Here is a 21,221-nt window from a genome sequence, read left to right on the forward strand (position 1 = left end):
TCTTGCGGAATATCTTTGTGGTGTTCTCTGTATTTCCTGCAATTGAGTGTTGGCTTGTCTTGCTAGGTGGGGGAAATTTTCCTGGATGATGTCCTGAAGAGTATTTTCCAGCTGGGATTCATTCTCTTCGTCCCCTTCTGGTACACCTATCAAACGTAGGTTAGGTCTTTTCACATAGTCCCACATTTCTTGGAGACTTTGTTCATTCCTTTTTGCGCTTTTTTCTCTGATCTTGGTTTCTCGTTTTATTTCATTGAGTTGGTCTTCGACTTCAGATATTCTTTCTTCTGCTTGGTCAATTCGGCTATTGAAACTTGCGTTTGCTTCGCGAAGTTCTCGTATTGTGTTTTTCAGCTCCTTTAATTCATTCATATTCCTCTCTAAGGTATCCATTCTTGTTATCATTTCCTCGAATCTTTTTTCAAATCTTTTTTCAAGGTTCTTAGTTTCTTTGCATTGATTTAATACATGATCTTTTAGCTCACAAAAGTTTCTCATTATCCATCTTCTGAAGTCTAATTCCGTCATTTCGTCACAGTCATTCTCCGTCCAGCTTTGTTCCCTTGCTGGTGAGGAGTCTTGGTCCTTTCTAGGAGGCGATGTGTTCTGGTTTCGGGTGTTTTCCTCCTTTTTGTGCCGGTTTCTTCCCATCTTTGTGGATTTGTCCGCTGGTCGTCTGCGTAGTTGCTGACTTTTCGTTTGGGTCTCTGAGTGGACACCCAGAATGTTGATGATGAAGTATTTCTGTTGCTTGGTTTTCCTTCTACCAGTCTAGCCCCTTCGCTGAACGACTGTTGAGGTCCGCTCCAGACCCTGCTTGTCTGGGGTGCACCTCTAGTAGCCGTGGCACAGCGGGGGATGCTACCAGTTTCTTTTTCTGCTCTCTTTGTCCCAGGATGATGCCTGCCTAATGACAGTCTTTTGGATATAGAGGGGTCAGGGAGCTGCTTGAGGAGACAGTTTGTACTTTATAGGGGTTTAATTGCTGAGCTGTGCACTCTGTTGTTCATTCAGGGCTGTTAGGCTGCTATGTTTGATTCTGCTGCAACACAGCTCATTAAACAACCCTTTTTTTTTTCTCAAATGCTCTGTGTTGAGGGGTTTGGGCTTTATTTTTGGATGTCCGATCAGGTGTCCTGCCCAGCTCGAAGGCAGACTAGCCACTGTTTGGCTGCCGAGGCTCCGCCCTGCTGTTGTGTGATTCGCGCTGTTCCTGCCGGCTCTGCTGTGGTCTCCGCCACGCCCTGTGGCGGAGTCTCTTCGTTGTAGCGTGTTGCCTCAGCAACGGCAGGCTGCGTCAGCAGTGGGCGTGTATCTCAGTAGGGACGGGTTGCCTCGGCAACGGCTGGCTGCGTCAGCAGTGGGCGTGTATCTCGGTTGGGGCGGGTTGCCTCGGCAACAGCTGGCTGCGTCAGCAGTGGGCGTGTATATCAGTTGGGGCAGGTTGCCTCCGTAGTGGTGGACGCCCCTCCCCCACAGAGTGTCTCGGACCGTCTGCCCGGGATAGTTTGAAATCGCGGTTTTGTTCGTCCCACTGGGTATCCCAAACGATCTGTCCCTGCAATCCCCTGGGCTGGGTTACTGTGCAAGTCTCGTTCAGTCTCAAGTCCAGCCCTCTCAAGTCTCAGGTTGCCGGTTCAACAAGGCACCCGGACAAGCGCGCCCTGTGGGGATTGCTGGGTAGGGCCGGCCGCCGCCGCCCCGGCTGCCGGCTTCGCCAGGCAGAACTACTGCCTGGCGTCCCGTGTCTTTTTATACTTGGGAGTTTCCCCGTTCTGTGGGCAACAAAGATCAGTCTGGAAATGCAGCACTGACTCACCGTTTGCGAATTCAACGCGGGCTCCAATCCTGGGTTGTTCTCCCGGTTGTGATACTTGAGTTTATGACTTGATTGGCAGCTCTAGAAAGATTCTATATCCTTAGGGTGATTAATTTCTATAGTTTTAATAAGCCTCCAGCAATAAGTTCAAGTCAGAGACTTAATTTGGGATTTCATTTTGAGGATATTTGTCAAAAATGTTAAAAGACACAAAATACTTTATTAAAACAGAACCATACGTCATTATAAAATAATAGTTAATCATTAACAATAGTCATAATCAAAAGACTTCAAAAATCATACAGGAAGTTACACAAATGTAAAAACTTTAACCATTTCAAAGTTTAGTTTTTAAGTATTTTTTAAAAACTAAATAAAACAACACAGGAATTATTTGGATAAAATGTAAAATCACTGTTTCTTAGACTAATCACCAAAAAAGTAAAACAACAACAACAACAAAGACCTATGGTAGTAATTATTTTTCCTTATATGAAGCTTATTTGAATAATCTGAAAGTCAAACCTGTTTTCCAGGCCTTCTCAAAGGGAGAAAGGCTAAAAACAGCAGGGTAGAAAAGAATTCCAACTTCTAAGATATCAACCTCAGAAATTTCAAGTTTAAAAAAGGATTCCAAAATTAAAAATTTAAACTTCTTGCAATTTCATTGAGTAAATCAATATTTTAAGAAAGTCTATTCTAACCAAGTCTTTAGTTTTATATTAATTTTTATTATCAAAGCAGTGTTTAGAAAGATGATTATAAATAATTTCCTTTCCAGTATACCTAACGTAACCACATACAAAATTTCTTTCATAAATTCTGTTTTTTATGAGTCCTATTATGACTTACAAAGACCATGTTTGAACTTTGTTTTGTCCTAAACATGTGTCTTTCTTAAATAACTAGTCCTTTTATTTTAGGACAAAAATTTATCATACAAGATTCTTTTTCACACGAAATTATTTTCCTTTTAAACTCTTACCAAAAATATTACTTTTATACCTATAGCTTTCTTTACATTTCTTTTACTTACTAGCTGCTAGCTCATTTTACTTTGTTTCATATATAACCTTTCATTGAATTAAATGAAAATTATTTTCTTTTTATTAAGAACACATTTGTATATCTTATAATTTTTCTCATTTTCATCAGAATACATCTTACTTTGGCATATTTTATCTGTAGAATTATATATCAAATTCAGATTTTATTTTTAGTAAGCTTAATTTTTTGTAAAGACCTAGAAAATAAAAAATCTTAAAATGTCTATTACATCACCATTTTATAGATGAGAACCATTTAGTATTTAATTTTTCTGAAAATATTTTTGTATATATAATTTTTAAATATAATTGGATACGATCCAGATATTTAATAATTATCTCATTCAATTTAACATAACTTTAAGATTTTTAAATTAAAGGATAATTTTATTTATACATATTTATTTCATTCCATTTATTTGACTATTTATTTATTTTTAAGAGTTTACCTAGCTGGGTACGGTGGCTCACACCTGTAATCCCAACACTTAAGGAGGCCGAGGCAGGTGGAGCACCTGAGGTTTGGAGTTCGAGACCATCCTGACCAACTTGGAGAAACCCCATCTCTACTAAAAATACAAAATTAACCAGGCATGGTGGCACATTTCTGTAATCCCAGCTACTCGGGAGGCTGAGGCAGGAGAATCACTTGAACGGGGAGGCAAAGGTTGCGGTGAGCCGAGATCACACCATTGCACTCCAGCCTGGGCAACAAGAGTCTCAAAAAAATAATAAAAAATAATAAATTTTTTAAAATAAATAAGCCAGACGCGATGGCTCACGCCTGTAATCCCAGCACTTTGGGAGGCCGAGGCGGGTGGATCACAAGGTCAAGAGATCAAGACCATCGTGGTCAACATGGTGAAACCCCGTCTCTACTAAAAAAAAAAAAATAGCTGGGCATGGTGGCTCGTGCCTGTAATCCCAGCTACTCAGGAGAACGAGGCAGGAGAATTGTTTGAACCTGGGAGGCAGAGGTTGTGGTGAACCTGGAAACCATCATTCTCAGCAAACTGACATAAGAACAGAAAATCAAACACAGCATGTTCTCACTCATAGGTGGGTGTTGAACAGTGAGAACACAGGGAGGGGAGCATCACACACTGGGGTCTATTGGGAGGAACTAGGGGAGGGACAGTGGGGGGTCGGGAGCTGGGGAGGGATAACATGGGGAGAAATGCCAGATATAGGTGATGGGGAGGAAGGCAGCAAACCACATTGCCATGTATGTACCTATGCAACAATCTTGCATGTTCTTCACATGTACCCCAAAGCCTAAATCGCAAAAAAATATATATAATAAAAAAGAAAGAAAAGCTTTATAATATTCAAATAAGAAATCCAAATAGTTTCCTTAGCTGTTGATTGTAATGAGAATGTATCCTTTTCTAAAGCTTGTCAATGAAGTGTAAAGAGGAAAATTGATTTTTTTTTTACTTCCCTTCTAGAGGTATTGTCTGGCATTCAGCTTTTAAGAATTATGTATGAAACAGCAGCACCCAATAAGTGATTACAGAACAATCTGAATAAATTTTTTAAAAAATTATCATTCTCGCCAGGCACTGTGGCTCATGCCTATAATCCCAGTACTTTGGGAGGCCAAGGCGAGTGGATCAACTGAGGTCAGGAGTTTGAGACCAGCCTGGCCACCATGGCAAAATCCCGTCTGTAATAAAAATATAAAAATTAGCCCAGGTGGTGGTGGGCACCTGTAATCCCAGCTATTTGAGAGGCTGAGGCACAAGAGTCAGAGGAGAAAGAAAAGGAGGTGAAGGTTGCAGTGAGGTAAGATCAGGACACTGTACTCCAGCCTGGGCGACAAAGTGAGACTCCATCTCAAAAAAAAAAATCATGAATCGATCATTACACATTGCATGCATGTAACAAAATTTCACATGTACCCCATAAATATATACAAATATAACATACCAAAAAAATTAAAAATAGAAAATTAACAAAATAAACAAAAAAGCTTAAAATATGGAAGGAGTAAAAAGCTATTAAATTGTATTAAAAAGTGCTTCTGTTGAAATCTTAAATGAGATCCACAGTAAAAATACATTACTTTTTTTTTTTTAAGTGTCCATATGGAAGGAGAGTATAGAAATGTGTTACTCTCTGCAAGGCAGTTTCTGGAATATACAAATTATCCCTAACTACCTCTATTGCTATGCTTAGAACAGGAGTGTGGCAGAGCAATTCTCCCTGACAAAAACACAGACAGGCCCGCATAGCACCTCAGTTACACAAGCAAATTTCTACAGAGCTGCCTTAACATTGAGCAAATAGTTAAACCTAGGGAAATCGGTGCCCAGACATCAAAGCTTGAAAAAATAAAACTTAAGGTCAGTAGGAACCTTCCATGGGCTTTTCCCCAACTTGGAGCAAGCCAAAATAACGGAGACAGTGTTACATTCCTAGTGCCAGGACCCATCTCAGGTCAAGGAAATCTGAGAGGACCCAAGGTAACAGAGGCAGCTGTTTGAATAGATTTACTGGAGAGTCCAAGATAGCTCTACACCAAAGTGTAAAGGAGATAAAATAGAAATAATCACTCCAGTACTACAGTAGATAGGCCTTGAAGGTACTGGGGCCCTTTTAATTGGACTTAGCAAGCATTTTTGTGCCTCTGACATTGTAGTTGAAACCAAATTAGATACCAATAGACTTAGGTGAATGCTATACTGCAGTAGGCACAGTTAATAACTCCAACCTGTATAAGCACTAAGAAAATTGTAATACTTTGAGTTGGTCTGGTGGAATTATCTCCAGCTTTCTTCCTGTATCCAGTTACAGTAATAAATTCCATTCTTTTCTAGTTTGTCTGCTTTTCCATACTAGGCCTCTAGAAAATGCAGTCAGGCCCAGCTTGGATCCAGGAACAGGAGTAACTCCCGAACAAGTATCATTGTAGGACTGAAAATAAACGCAGAATATCATGAGAGTCTCACGGGAAAAGAGGGTGGCTAGTGAGGCCTTTCTTTAAGTATTGAATTTCCAGCATTTTATTCTCTCTCTTAAGCTTGGATACCTCACACTTACCCTTTCAGGTAGAAAATCCGATAGTTTGGGAAAGTACTGGATATGGAATATTGAGCAGAACTGCATAGACTGCATAGAATGAAAACAACTCCACAGACAAGGTCAAGTGTAAATTTAATTTTTGAAAGAAAAATATTCTTGATAAGGGTGGGTGGTTTTAGGCCTCTGTTTGATTTGAGATGGAAAACAAAAGTGAGAGTGAGTAGTAAGGCCAGGTTGCCCCCAAACTAGGCAAAACATAAGGCAGCCATGTTTGCTAGAGTTTTTTCAGACACGAGGGGCGGGAGAAGAGGGATCTAGATAGGGCTTCTTGGCGTATCTGGAGCACTACTGCCATCGTGAGGACAGAGTTTAATGAACCCCTACGCCATTACAGTGTTCTCGAGAACTGCATTCTTCTGTTGGGGGGGTTGGATGTGCCGGGAGGTGGAGGAGGTTTGGGTTCCAGGCTAGGTCTTCTTGCCTTCTCCTCTAAGGCGTTAAGATAGACCTGGACACTAGCGGCACCTTGTGAGAGCCTGGAGTGAACCAGCCCCTGCAGGTGGTCCTGGCACAGAAAGTCATGAGGCGGGGTCTCGGTTCCTCGTGTGGGCAGGACTGCAGAAACCCACTCAAAGACAAATGCAGTCTCTGGTGGGCATGTGTCTCCTGATCCTGCCCCTTAGAGCAAGAGCCAGCAGGTTTTCACATGGTACTATCTTTCTACGGCTCTTTGGGGCTCTTGTAGCACCCAGGCACAATGAACAGCGTTCTTCCAGGGGAAGTTTACAGGCTTCGCTATTAGAACCTTCATTCTCCAGGTTGTACACCAAGGTGCCGCCAATGTCCAGGTCGCTTTTAAAGCCTCAGACGAGACTAAGCAAGGACAACTAGAATGGAAGCCAAGCCTCTTCCACTTCTTAACCAACTGGTAGTCTTCACTAGAACTCTGTAATGGCGTAGGGTTTCCTGAAACAACATCCTCATGATGGCAGTAGTGCTCCAGATATACCAAGAAGCCTTCCGTTGGAGCCCTCTACTCCCGCCCTTCTTGTGTGAAAAAACGCCACTCATAGACAAAGACACCGCCAAACATGGCTGCCTTTACGTTTTGCCCTGTTTGTGACCACCTGGTGTTACTGCTGTGCTTCTGCTTTTAGTTTTGTTTTTTTTTTCTTTCTCTTTTCTTTTTTTTTTGAGACAGAGTCTCACTCTGTTGCCCAGGCTGGAGTGCAGTGGCACTATGTCAGCTCACTGCAACCTCCGCCTCCCGGACTCAAGCAATTCTCCTGCCTCAGCCTCCTGAGTAGCTGGGATTACAGGCAGCACGCCCACGTCCGGCTAATCTTTGTTTTGTTTTTGTTTGTTTGTTTGTTTGTTTGTTTGTTTGTTTGTTTGTTTGTTTGTTTGTTTGTTTGAGACGGAGTCTTGCTTTTTCACCAGGCTGGAGTGCAATGGCAAGATCTGGGCTCACTGCAATCTCTGTCTCCCGGATTCAAGTGATTCCCCTGCCGCAGCCCACTGAGTCGCTGGAACTACAGGCGCCTGTCACCACGCTCGGCTAATTTTTTGTATTTTAGTAGAGACTGGGGTTTCACCATGTTGGCCAGGTTGACCACGAACTCCTGACCTCAGGTGATCTGCCCACTTCGGCCTAGGCACATTAAGAGGCAAAATGGTGGAATTTAACTGGTATATGACCTTGCAGTGACATTCCATGGTAAAGGGAAGAATGGCTCCCTTGAGCACGTGTAAAATTCCAGTAAACACACTGTGCATGCAGGCAGCCTGCCCCAAGGGAAGAATCAAAAGAAAAGGGCAAAAATGCCAGAAGTACGCCACCATAAAAAATCCTAGGTCCAAAGTCAAATGGAGCACTTGATCAAGATGTTTGCTTGACCCTCTTCCAAGTGTACTTTACTTTCTTTTCATTTCTGCTCTAAAACCCAAATAAACATCACGTCCGCTCTAACACTCGCCTTGGTCTCTTCTTTTGCCTTATGCCCTTCAGTCAGATTCTTTCTTCTGAGAAGGCAAGAATTCACGTTGCTCCAGACCTGTTTGGATTCAACGCTGGTAGCACAGATAACTTCAACCGCTAACATACTTCAACAACCCTAAGGCAAAGAAAGCCAAACACCATTTCATGATTGACAGTGCTTACTGTATGAATTTTATATCAAATAAGCCAAATATGTCATTTTTGGACTTAATATCTAAAATATTAGTTATGTCAGGAAAAAACAATTTATAACCTAATTTTGGAAGGTTTGTCAAATATCAAAGGTTTAAAACACTTGATATTATAAAATCAAATCTCAGGTCACCATAAGTCATTTAGTTATCCAAAACAATAACTCAAAATATTTTAAAAAAGAAAAAACCTTTACGTATTAAAGGGAAGACTTAGCTCTCTGAACAATCTATCTTTTTTTGTTTCCCTTCCTTTTCCTGCAGTTTATTCAAAAGGCAATCAAAAATGTTTCATTATTTTTTAATATTACATGAAAATCTTGTTCAAGAGAGAAAGCCAAATTCCACATTTGTATTAGTGCACTACTGATGTCAAACCCAAATCTTAATAAAACCTTATGGAGAAATCTATCCAATTTTAATATCTGACCATAAGGTAAGATTCTTATAAATCTTTTATAACACTTTACTAATTTTTGTTAAAGAGCAGATTCGTGCTCTAAGAAAACTCTATTGTGTTTTTATTCCACTGTTCAATTTATGGAAAAACTGAATAATACCCCTTTAACTTTAGCTAATATGTTCACACACAAGATTTCACTTACAATTAATTCTTTGCAAACCTTCCATAAGTGTTCAAATCTTGAGATTTTCCTATCTAACTTAAAACATTATTATTTTAGAGAGGCAGTGTATCACCTGATGGTTGGCTGACATTCCTAGTGGGTGGGGGAGAGCCCTTTCCTGCCCTGCTCACACCTAACTAGCAACCTACTGTAACTGCTTCAGATATGGGACACTATCTCATATATAGGGCTGCACCTTCCACAAAAATGGTCAGAACAAGCTATTTCTCCAGAGGAGGTAGTCTAGCTGTCCTCAACCTTTTTAGCACCAGGAATTGGTTTTATGGAAGATAATTTTTGCATGGACCAAGGTGGGAGATGGTTTCAGGCAGATTCAAGCCCACTATATTAACTGTACACTTTATTTCTATTGTTATTACACTGTAATATATAATGAAATAATTATACAACTCACCATAATGTAGAATCAGTAGGCGCCCTGAGCCTTGTTATGCTTCAAATAGATGATCTCATCTGGGGGGTCATAAGAGACAGTGACAGATCATCAGGCATTAGATTTTCATAAGGGGTGCCCAACATGGATCCTTGCATGAACAGTTCACAATAGGATTCACACTTCTATGAGAATCTAACGCTGACAATGCTGACAAGAGGTGGAACTCAGGCAATAATGCAAGCGATGGGGAGTGGCTTTAAATACAAGTGAACCTTTGCCTGCTCCACGCTCACCTCCTGCTGTGCAGCCCAGTTCCTAACAGGACCCAGAACAGAACAGATTCATGGCCTGAGAACTGGAGACGCCTGATCTAGCACATGTCTAAGTCTACTTTAGGGGAAATAGCGTGGGGAGCTTTGATGTCATTTTGTAATTTCCAGGAATGAAGGTGATTAAGAAATGCTTCCCAGAGGGTCTTTAAGACTCTTTCTTTCTTTTTCTTTCTCTTTCTTTCTTTCCTTCCTTCCTTCCTTCTTTCTTTCTTTTCTCTCTCTCTCTTCCCCCCATCCCTTTCTTTCTCTTTCTTCCTTTCTTTCTTCTCTTGGTGTCCCAGGCTGAAGTGCAGTGTTGCTCACTGCAACCTAGACCTCTGGGGCTCAAGCAATCAGCCTCCTAAGTAGCTAGGACTATAGGCTGGCACCACTGTGCCCAGCTAATTTGGGGGGGATTTTTGTAAAGACAGGGTCTCACCATGTTACTCAGGCTGGTCTCAAACTCCTGAGCTCAAGCAATCCACCTGCGTCAGCCACCCAAAATTCTAGGATTACAGGCATGAGCCACCAGGCCTGGCCAAATCTTTAAGACACTCCTGAATGCCAATAGCATCTATGTCTACACACCATCACTCACCTCATCTGTAACCAGCTTGAGGGAGAGCTAGGCACAGTCAAGAATATCACAAAAGCCAGGCCCCTTACCCTGGAATGCCTGCCTGAATCCTCAGAGGCCAGGAAAAGTCCTACCTGAAGAAGCTCTTGAAGTGCTGGAAGGTCACACTACAGTAGCAGACTCACATTACATCCTTTTTTAAAAGATTCAGATACTGAGATAATAAACACTGAAGAAGAATGTCATGGGGGAAAAATCACCCATACAATTTTAGTCACCCTTGCTGATTCTTCAGTTAGGAGTCATGGAATATCTGGAGGTCTCCACACCTAAGGATGGATATCTTCGTGAAGAACTAGCTTTGAAGCTGGTACACAGAACACTTGCTGGGATGAGGTAAATATTGGTTTGCCCAGGACTAAACAATGCCATCCTTCTCAGGGAATGTCAAGCGGAAAAGAGGCACCTATCTACCCTCTAAGAGAAATGAGATTACCATCAACATCCTACTATGAGAAAAGACTTTCCCATGAACTTATAAAGTCCCTTTTCTGTATAACTTTATAAGACTTATGCTGGCTTGTGGGCTTAGATAACTGCTTAGGCTTTTCGTTACATTTTTGCTTCTTAGAAGCAGCTGACTCAGTCCTGGTCCCTCACTCACCAGATACTTCACTAAGACTACATTTGTCCATTGCTTCTGCCAGGCCTCAGAGAAAACGGTAGGAAGACCAACTTAAGTCTCGGGCCTGTTCAGCCTCCACTGGCTTTTTCCTTTTGCAACTGCTAGGGCTTATGGAGAAAATGCTCACGGGTTTTGGATACTATGAAACTATTTCCGCACGATGGCAGTATTGTGCGAGAAAAGCTAAGTAGCTTTGCTCTAGGCGCTCCTCTCCCGCCCATCACGGTTAAAAAAAGCTCCATGAAGGGACAAACACACCAGAAACTAAAACTATCATCTAATATTTTGCTTAACTTGCATAAACGTATTCCAGTCTTAGCATTTTCCTTTTGGTTTCCATTGGATATTAAACTGAGATCTAATCCACTCACCCTCGTCAAGTGTATCCTCGTTTCAAGAACTCAGTTTCCACATCACCAAGTCTTCCAGTTTCTTCTTGTCCATTCAGCATTGTATCTGCATGTTTTACCATGGTATCAAATGGTCTCATAGTACTGGAGATAGACCTTACGGATCCAATCCTAAGGAAAGGAGAAATATTTAAATAAGCTTACCCTTTAGATCTTAGAGAAGAGCAAATCTAGGCACCAGGCCACTTGGTTCTTCTGACTACCAACCCAGGTTCCCTGTGAGTTATACTCCATGTTCTGACCTAGTCATTAGGGCTTGTATCTTGAGGGAGAGGCCACTATGTACTGGGGCTCTAACATAAGGGTCCAGATAGCTCTCAAGCTTGATAGACACACACAACCCTACTTGAATGTATGCAAATGCAGGAATGACTATAAATGCTAATCAGATGGATCACAGGATTTTGTCTCATGGTTTCATTATTTAACATCGCAACATATTTTCCAGTGTCATTAAGAGGCTGTGGCTCAGGACCGTGTTCTATGACTTTGTTGTGTACGTTTCTTACTGTTTTTAGTTAGGAATCAGTCCTAGATTATCTCATTAGTAACAATGACATGGAATTCGAAAAAAAGTAAAACAAGCTCAGGGCTCCCACTGATTCTACATGATGGTGAGTTGTATAATTATTTCATTATTTATTACAATGTAATAATAATATATATAAAATACACAATAAATGTGCTTGAATCATCCCAAGACCAACTCCCAACCCCCCATCCATGGAAAAATTGTCTTCCACAAAAATGGTCCCTAGTGACAAAACGGTTGGGGACTGTTGATGTAAAGTTTAACTCCAATGTTTCTTTGTCTTGTCTTTATAAGGTGTTCATCACTGCAAGTGGGGTATTGAAGTCTCCCACTATTATTGTACACCAGTCTGTCTCTCTCTTTATATCTCTAAATGTTTGCTTGTATATTTGGGTGTTCCATTCTTGAGTACATATATACTTACAGTTGTTATATCCTCTTGCTGAATTGATCTTTTCATCATTATATAATGACCTTTGTCTCTCACTACCATTTTGGAAATTAAGTCTATTTTATCTAAGTATTGCCATTCCTCTTCTTTTGTCATTTGCATTTGCGTGAAATACCTTCTTCCATCCCTTCACTTTCAATCTATTTATAGGTAAAGTGAGTTTCTTGTTGGCAGTATATAGTTGAGTCTTGCTTTATTTATTTATATATTTTTTTGGAGACGGAGTTTTTTTTTTTTTTTTTTTTTTGCTCCTGTTACCACGGCTGGAGTGCAATGGCATGATCTCGGCTCACCACAACCTCCGCCTCCTGGGTTCAGGCAATTCTCCTGCCTCGGTCTCCCGAGTAGCTGGGATTACAGGCATGCGCCACCATGCCCAGCTAAGTTTTTATATTTTTAGTAGAGATGGGGTTTCACCGTGTTAACCAGGATGGTCTTGATCTCTTGACCTCGTGATCCACCCGCCTCGGCCTCCCAAAGTGCTGGGATTACAGGCTTGAGCCACCGCGCCTGGCCTGAGTCTTGCTTTTTTAAATCCATTCAGCCACTCCATGTCTTTTAGTTGGAGAATTCAGGCCACTTACTTTCAATATTATTGACAGGTAAGAAGTTACTACTGCTGTTATGTTATCTGTTTTCTGGTTGTTTTGTAACTCCTCATTTCCTTTGTCTCTTCCTGTCTTCCATTGTGGTTAAGTGATTTTCTCTGGTAGTATGTTTTAATTCCTGAAATTCGTATGTTTACTGTATGTATTATAGATTTTTTTTGCTTTGTGGTTACCAAAAGGCTTATCAAAAACAGTTGATTGTTACAAGTTTTTTAAACAGATAACAACTTAACTTTGATCACAAAGAAAAGAAAGAAAAACTTCCGCACTTTCACTCCACCACTTCACATTTTGACTTTTTATTCTCTCAATTTACATCTTTTATATTGACTATCATTTAACAAATGTTACAGATATTACTGTTAATAGATTTGTGTCTTTTGGATTTCATAGTATACATGTGAGTGGTTTATATGCCACAATTACAGTATTAGAGTATTCTGAATGTGTTTGCTTACATTTTTTTTCTACAGAGGAGGCCTAGAATCCAAATGAGAATTCCAAATTATGGGTAATAAGGCCTCTCTGAGTTGGCTAAAATTCATCACACCTGCAAAAGAGGAAACAAAACAAAATAAAACATGTGCTTGGTTTCTGTGTTTGGTTTCTGTCCTAAGAAACACAATTATTCTTTTGCTTACTTTTCTTCCACTCTCTCCCTCCTTCCCTCTTTACCCCCTTTCGTACCAAGAAAAATCTAGAGAAGGCTTTTAATGACTTGAAACCCTTGAAAAATTCATAACAAAGATGTCATTCACCCCTTTTTGGAGTATTCTGTTTTCTTTGTGAAGTTTCAACAGTCATGGGCAGATTCTTCTTAGGTCTAAAGCTCTGCTCTCCTGTATTGCATGACCTGACATCTTGGGCTTTGGGGGAACCAGAGATTACCTTATACTATGAGAAGATTTGACCTTGGCGTGTGTAATGGCAGATGAGAGCTACAAAGTTAGGGGTGGCTGAGGACAGTTCACAGGAAATTGCCTTACCTGGGTTTTTTCTCCTTGGAAATTATTGTTTAGGATCCTAATTCTAGTTCAGAGGTACATTTTAAACTTTTCTCCAGTGCCTTTTCTCCCAACATAAATCTCAATTAGAGCGTGCATTTGCATAAGGAACTGAACTGTCATTTTCATAGATAGATGAAAGACTGATGAGTTTCCTCAACTCCTAAGACAGCACATTTTGCTCCTCCCAGCTGAAAGGTGACCCTGGGTGACTAGGGGCCCAGTGGGAGTGTCTGTGGGGTTGATCCTCCGGGATGTATAGTTGCCCTACAGGAAAACCCCAACAAAGTGAGCTTAAAAAGCCTCATTTAAGAAGTGCACATAGAAGTGAGCACTCTTCATATTGAGCCCTCTCAGAGGTGCCAGACCTCCAGAGAGAGAAACTAAGACACTTAAGAGGACAGAAACAACTTAGTGATGACACACGGTGGAGTCCTGCCTACAACCAGCACACTTTGACCCCTGCACACCAAACCCTAGGCCACAGCTCAGTTCCTCCCTTAAAACAAACAAACAAACAAAACTGGGAAACAATCTAAGGATGAGGAAAAACAAAGAGAATGACCCCCTTTCAGGCTCTCCTTCCAAGTGTTTGTGTAAAATGGACATATATGGTCTTTTTGTGCACAATTACATCAAGGAAAATTCAGATCCCAAAGGTAAACTTGCAACTATAACATTCTTAAGTTCTCTATCTCTGTTTTCTTTTCTGCCTGCTTTAAGTTTGCTGTTACTTATATACTGAGATAAAACCCACTGTTGGCATCTCACCATTTCTTTTTGTTACTGCTTTTGCAAAGCACTGAGTTTGTATTAATATTTCATGGCTAGGGATCTGAAGTAAGTGTTATAGGATCCTTGGTTGTATGTGTGTATGTGTGTGTTTATGTGTACATCCATGTATTTTGTTGTGTTTTGGGACAAAACATACCATACTGGCTTAAAGAATACTCATAAAGATCCAGAAAAGCCAATTAAAAAAACAAAAACAATAGGAGACTACATGGCAAATAATTATTCTTGCTGACTTTATGAAAATACTCTAGCCAAGTATAATAAGACTAAAACTTATTTTTCTAATGATTTCGTACTATGATTTGTTGTTAGTGAAAACAGGACTAAAGAGGAAAAATAAAGTATGTTTCAAAAGGATCTACAGTACACCTGTTGTTAAATTCTAGTCTTGTTTAATGTTTTTTCCATTTTTATTATTTTTTACAGTTTGGACTGAATTCTAAAATCGTTCCTGGCTACAAGTCTCCAAAATTATGTTTTCAACTTTTTTCTTCTTTTTCCCTTTCCTTTCCTTTCCCATTTCTCCTGATTTGAAATCATTAAAAATTAGCCAGTGCGGTGGCTTACGCCTATAATTCCAGCACTTTAGGAGGCCAAGATGGGCAGATCACAAGGTCAGGAGTTTGAGTCCAGCCTGGCCAACATGGCAAAACCCTGTCTCTACTAAAAATATAAAAATTATCACTCCTATAATCCCAGCACTTTGGGAGGCCGAGGCGGGTGGATCATGAGGTCAAGAGATCGAGACCATCCTGGTCAACAAGGGGAAACCCCGTCTCTACTAAAAATACAAAAATGAGCTAGGCATGGTGGCGTGCGCCTGTAGTCCCAGCTACTCAAGAGGCTGAGGCAGGAGAATTGCCTGAACCCAGGAGGCGGAGGTTGCAGTGAGCCAAGATCGCACCATTGCACTCCAGCCTGGGTAACAAGAGCGAAACTCCGTCTGAAAAAAAAAAAAATTAGTTGGGTGTGGTGGCACGTGCCTGTACTCCCAGCTACTTGGGAGGCTGAGGCAGAATTGCTTGAACCAGGGAGTAGAAGGTTGTAGTGAGCTGAGATTGTGTCATTGCCCTACAGCCTGGCAACAGAGAGAAACTTTGTCTCACAAAAATAAAAAATAAATAAAAGAAATAAATCACTATAAATTAAACTGTGCTTTCTTAAAGCCCTGCAAATGAAATGTAGACAACTTAAAACTTCCGAAGAATATAACAGCATGCTGTTCACATACATAAGCCGCTTTCATACATGCCCACTGATGTATAGACTTCACAGTAATATGGCCTATATCGATTTTCCAGAATTGTTCCTCTTATTTTTTGTTTGTTGCTATTTTTGTCCCTTCGACCCCCTATATTCTCTTTGTAGAACACGAGACTTCACAAACTGCTAAAAATGAATGTTCCTAATAATGTGGGACCTGCCCATCTAGGAATAAACTATGGTAGCCATGAAAGATAAGAGAAAACCTGACACCAGAGACTCCTGACCTCGTGATCCACCCGTCTAGGCCTCCCAAAATGCCGGGATTACAGGCATGAGTGGATGGCATTTCTGAACAGAAAGGGTTGGAGAAGAGGGCTCTGGACAGGGCTACTCAAAATATCTGCAGCACTACTGCCATCATAAGGAAATCGTTTAAAGACACCCTACGCCATTATGACAGACTTCCTGGGAGGCCTAGATGGTGGGGAAGGCCTGTAATGAGGGGAAGTAGAAGAGGCTTGGGCTCCGTGCTGGGCCTTCTTGCCTTCTCCTCTAAGGCCTTAAGAGAGACCTAGACATTGGTGGTATTTTGGTGTAGAACCTGGAGAGTGAGGGATTTGGAGTGAACCAACAGCTGTCAGGAGATACTGGCACAGGAATTCATGAAGTGGGGCCTTGGTTCCTCCTGGAGTGGTAGGACCGCAGAAACCCACTCAAAGACAAATACAAGCTCTTGTGGGCCTCTGGGTCTCTTGTGGCATCAATATTCATGAACAATGTACAAGGTTGTTCCAAGGCAAGTTTATAGAATTTGCTTTTAGAAACTTCACTCTACGGGTTCTACACCAAGACACCACTAATGTCCAGGTCTCTTTTAAGGCCTTAGACAAGAAGGCTAGGAGGCCCAACATAGAGCTGAAGCCTCTTTCACCTCCTACCAGACCTATCCTCCCCCAAAAGGTAGTACTCACAGGAAGGATGTTGAAATGGCATAGGGTGTCATTAAACTACCTCCTCCTGATGGCAGTAGAGCTCGAGATATGCCAGGAAGCCCTGTCTTGGAGCCCTCTTCTCTGGCCCTTCCTGTCTGAAAAAACGCCACCCAGAGACAATGGTGCAAGGAAACATGGCTGTCTTGCTTTTTTGCCCAGTTTAGAGCCACCTGGTCTTACTGTGGCACTTTTGCTTTTGTTTTCCATCTGAAATCAAACCAAGGCCTAATCCCTCATCAAGAGTCTTCTTCTTTCAGAAATTAAATATTTTCCAGAACTAGTCCCTGTGGGTATGATTTACTTCACAAAGTTACAGTGCCAGTAACTTCCATGGAGTAAAATTGTCTCTTTCAGGGGATAAATTTAGGTGGACAGGAGGATAACGACACAAAATGGAGATGATTGCTTGAAGCTTGGATGAGATCTTCTCTGGCACACAATTTACAAATCCTGGTGGTCTCTGACCTGGCTCCCCTCCCAGAAAACCAGGGAGTTCTTCATGTTCTAGCCTCATCTGTTGCACTGTAGGCAATAATTTGGCATGAACCATTGAGGAGGGACCAGAAAGCTGTCATTACTGCAAGCAATATGTGCTGCACATGGCATGATACTCATATTACATATGCACAATTCCTACAGAGCTGACTCAGAGTTTCAGGCCAGAAGCAGCAGCTCATGCTTCTAATCCAAGAACTTTGCGAGGCCAAGGCAGGCGGATCACAAGGTCAGGAGTTCGAGACCAGCCTGGTCAACATAGTGAAACCCCATCTGTACTAAAAATACAAAAAAGTTAGCCATGCATGGTGGCACATTCCTGTAATCCCAGCTACTTGGGAGGCTGAGACAGGAGAATCGCTTGAACCCGTGAAGCAGAGGTTGCAGTGAACCAAGATCATGCCACTGTACTCCAACCTGGGTGACAGAGCGAGACTCCATCTCAAAACAATACAGAGATTACTGAGAGTTTCATCTCATGGGCTCATCATTTAACATAAAATATTTTCCCAAAAGACTAAATATTCTTCAAGTATTTCTTGAGACTTTATCAGGTATGCGTGTGTGTGTGTGTGTGTTTTAGAATTTCTCTTTTTAGGTATGAGACTTACAGTATTCTCCCACTGATTAATTACCGAATAATGCTTGACAAAGACTCAAAAAAAAAAATCCATGCACTAATGAAAAAAAAAGCACTACCATAAAATATGTCAAGGCATCAAATAACTCTTGAATTATTTCCATGATTATCTTTCAAACAAACATTCTTAATTTCAAGCAAAAAAAACCCTGTATTAAAATTGAATAATTGTGTACATTATGGTTTGGATCAAACCAAGTGTGTATTTTAACAAAGCTTTGAAGAGCATGAGTTCATGTGAATGTCTCAATATGAAGCATTGTTTGTCAACATTTCAAGCCTTCAGTTTAAATAAAGATAAATCTTAAAAACATGCCATTGCACACCAGCCTGGGCAATAAGAGCGAAACCCAGTCTCAAAAAAAAAAAAAAAAAAAATAGGTGAACTAAACTATGTAGGTCAATTGCAAGGTTTGCTAAGTGTTTTAAGGTTACAAACGGCTTTTTAGGTTTTGAGGACTGTCTGTCTTGCCTGCTTCACAATTGGTGATGCCTGAGGACATAAAACCAGCCATGCCTTTGACTAAGAAGACAACCTTAGCTGTACTTAGCACACAAGTAAAGCAACTTACCATGTTTTACCTTAAAGGCAAAATTGCTAGAAATTAATTAAAACTACTGGAAATAGATTTATAGGCAAGGTGTATAAAAACGGTAAAATGTGTTTTTATAGTAAAAGGTTAAAAGATGGCATGGAAATGTCAACTTTTGCCTAGTGTTAAAGGATTGGTTTAAGTTAAATTAGGAAAAAGCTGAAGGTTCAAAGAAGTGGTGGAAGAATTGCGCAAATTAGTCTTGCAGAAGAGGTTCTCTGTGTGAACATGTTGACTAAATTCAGAAGGGTTATAAAAGATTTTTGCTTCTTTAAAATTTCTGAGCCATCATTTTGGCAAAATAAATAACTTGTGGTAATCTGGAATTCCCAAAATCAAACTTCAGTTTCAAAACTGTCTTCCCTGGCACCTGGCTTTTGGAATATTTCAAAGGACACCTGAAGTGTCCAGAAAAGGGAGGTAAATAGGATTATTTGACATGTTGAGGTACGAGCGATTGCCAAAATGATGGCCAATCTTCTTTAGGTTATATTTTTGTGAATACTACTACTATATATTGCAAAACTGTATGGGATTTCTAAAATTATAATGTCTAAGTATATGCTACCAATCACAATTACAATTATGCTTAGTTATTGTAAACTACAGAAATAACCAAGTTTCCTTGTATAAAGCTACTAACCCAAGTAAAACAAAAAATTAATTAAATATCAATAAAACACTGTTAAATCAGCTAATACTAAAATTGTTTAAAATAGTTTATAACCAATGCTTTATCCCTTATTCCTGGGAAAACAATTTTAGGTACATTTGGTCGCTTAGTTGGCCATTTAAACATTTTATAAAGAGATATTATTCAATTGTCATTTCAGTGCATGTTTTCTGGTTTCCTTTTTTTTTCTTTTTTTTTTTTGTGAGATGGGAGTCTCACTCTGTCGCCCAGGCTGGAGTGCAATGGTGTAATCTAGGCTCACTGCAACCTCTGCCTCCCGGGTTCAAGCAATTCTCCTACCTCAGCCTCCTGAGGCAGGATTACAGGTGACTGCCACCTCGCTCGGCTAATTTTTGTATTTTTAGTAGAGATGGGGTTTCACCATGTTGATTAGGATGGTCTTGATCTCCTAACCTCAGGATTCCCCCACCTGAGCCTCCCAAAGGGCTGGGATTACAGGCTTGAGCCACCATGCCCGGCCCCCACTTTCGTTCTTTTGTTGCTTCATTCTTGCTTTACTCTGCTGGACATTTTGTGCAATTATTTGTTCAAAACGCCAAGAACCTGCACAACTTGCGATCATGACCCTCTACCAGTCACAAGACCAGGTTGCACCAAACTGGACAAATCTCCAGGAAATCATGATCAATGGCGCCTTTTTTTTCAGACAGGAAGGGCGGGAGAAAACGGCTCCATGACAGGGCCTCAATGAAAATGTGGAGCCCTACTGCCACCGTGAGGAAATTGTTTAAAGATGGAATATACCATTATGGCGTCCTTCCTGGGAAGCCTCGCTGAGGAGGAAAGGCTGATCTGTGCTTGGCCTCCAGGCTAGGTCTTCTTGCCTTCTCCTCTAAGGCCTGAAAAGAGACAGGGACATTGGCAGTATCTTGGTGTAGAAGCTGAAGATTAAGGGGCTTGGAGTGAACCAGCAGCTGCCAGCAGGTCCTGGCACCGGAAGTCATGGGGCGGAAACTTAGTTCTTCCTGGTGTGGGCAGGATTGCAGAAATCCACTCAAACACACATGGAGGCTCTTGTGGCCACCTGTCTCTTGTACCTGCCCCTTGGAGCAAAGGTCAGCAGGCTTTCACGCGCAAGCATCTTGCTATGAGTCTTTGAATCACTGGTAGCATCAGTATCATGCACAAGGAACATGGTTATTCCAAGGGAAGTTTACAGGCTTTGCTATTAGAACTTTCACTCTCCAGGTTCTACACCAAGGTACCACCAATACCCAGGTCTCTTTTAAGGCCTTAGAGGAGAAGGCAAGGACTCTCAGCATGGAGTCCAAGCCTATTTCACCTCCCCATAGACCAGACCTTCTCCCACAGGTAGTCCTCACAGGAAGAACACTAATGGCTTAGGGATTCATTAAATGACATCCTTGCAATGACAGTAGAGCACCCGATATGCCAAGAAGCCCTGTTGGTAGCCTTCTTCTCCTGCCCTTCCTGTCTGAGAAAAACGCCACCCATAGACAAAGGCACTCCAAACTTGGATGCCTTATATTTTGCCCAGTTGGGAGCCAACTGGTCTAACTGATGCACTTTTTCATTTTGTTTTCCACTTGAAATCAAACCGAGGCCTAAAGCACCCGCCTTCATCAGGAATCTAGTCTTTCAGAAATTAAATATCCTCCTGACCTACTCTGTGTGGGTTTCGTTCACTTCAGTGATAGGTTCAGTAATTTCCATGGTATCAAACTGTCTCCTTCAGTGGATAAATTCAGTGGATGAACACACAAAAAAGAGAAAAGGGGCCATCACTCATGCCTTTAATCCCAGCACTTTGGAAGGCCAAGGCCGGGGGATCACCCAAGGGCAGAAGTTCAAGACCAGCCTGGCCAACATGGCGAAGCCCTGTCTCTACTAAAATACAAAAATTAGCCGAGCATGGTGGCACAGGCCTGTAATCCCAGCTACTCGAGAGGATGATGTAGGAGAATCACTTGAACCTGGGAGGCAGAGGTTGCACTAAGCGAGAAGCATGCCATTGTACTACACAGCCTGAGCAATAGAGTGAGACTGTCTCAAAAAAAGAAAAAAAAAAAGAGAGAGAGAAAAGAGCTTAAAGCTTTAAAAAGACCTCCAGCAAACAATCTATAAATCCCAGGGGTCTTTGACCTAGCTCCCCTATTCTAAGACCT

The 21,221-nt window shown here is 41.2% G+C and overlaps 1 long non-coding RNA gene across 14 annotated transcripts in view; it reads right to left on the minus strand.

Annotated features, from left to right (window-relative positions):
- Positions 1–218: 218 nt before the first annotated feature.
- The window catches only part of LOC144581009 (uncharacterized), a 113,769-nt gene continuing 92,766 nt past the window's right edge, over positions 219–21,221 (minus strand). For 8 of the 14 annotated variants that reach the window (XR_013531480.1, XR_013531474.1, XR_013531477.1 and 5 more), the window contains 3 exons: positions 13,135–13,226; positions 11,047–11,196; positions 6,005–9,179 (listed from right to left, as the gene is read on the minus strand). This is a non-coding gene — a long non-coding RNA (uncharacterized LOC144581009). Of the gene's footprint in view, positions 1,979–6,004; positions 9,180–9,690; positions 10,320–11,046; positions 11,197–13,134; positions 13,227–19,839; positions 19,935–21,221 lie in introns of those variants that run through there. The other 6 variants (XR_013531485.1, XR_013531479.1, XR_013531484.1 and 3 more) reach the window with 4 other exon arrangements.

Source organism: Callithrix jacchus, chromosome X (assembly GCF_049354715.1).
Source record: "Callithrix jacchus isolate 240 chromosome X, calJac240_pri, whole genome shotgun sequence".
NCBI classification, from domain to species: domain Eukaryota; kingdom Metazoa; phylum Chordata; class Mammalia; order Primates; family Cebidae; genus Callithrix; species Callithrix jacchus.